Raw genomic sequence first — 759 nt, 5'->3', positions numbered from 1 at the left:
CCCACACCGCGACGTCAGGGCGTCTGAGCTATTAAATAGAGGCTCTGTAGCGCGGACGCTGCAGGATCTATTCCATATAATGATGAGGTGTATCCTTTATTATCCAGGAGTAATTTGCCCATAGTAGTCCTCTACTGTGATCGTTTTTATTTTATTTTACATATACAGTTTATACCAACAGTATAAAAGTCTGAGCTATTTAGTCTAGTCTCTCCCTACAATGAACATTAACATTTACATATAGGGCATTTAGCAGACGCTTTCATCCAAATTGACTTACAATGAGTACATTTGTCAGAAAAAGGTGAACAATAATTTATCTCTGTTGGTACATTAAGGATGCTCATAGAACTAAGTGCAAAGCACTAACCATCACTAGGTTAACCCATTCCCTGTATGTAACAAAGATATCGGTCACAGGATGTGTTTATCAGTTTATCAGACAATGTTTTGAAGACCTCCCAAGGAAGGTTATTCTTCGTATATTTCCATTAAACCGTGAGTAGCAAAGAGGTTATGGTGACCAAGAGACAGGGCGTGTGAGAGAGCTGTCTGTGGTCCCACTCTCACAGGAGGCATTGCCAGACGCAGAGAAGTAGGCACTTTTGCAAGACCCACTAACCTTCACTTCTTAGTTAATTCCGAGAACTATGTGGTACTAGTGAAACTGGCCTAGAGTGGGGTTGGATGGAAACGCTTACTGGATGAGAAGGAGAGAAAGAACACATACATCTATTGACCGCAATCTCACCCTCACTG

Source organism: Gadus chalcogrammus, chromosome 18 (genome assembly GCF_026213295.1).
Source record: "Gadus chalcogrammus isolate NIFS_2021 chromosome 18, NIFS_Gcha_1.0, whole genome shotgun sequence".
NCBI lineage: Eukaryota > Metazoa > Chordata > Actinopteri > Gadiformes > Gadidae > Gadus > Gadus chalcogrammus.
This window is presented reverse-complemented; position numbering follows the sequence as displayed.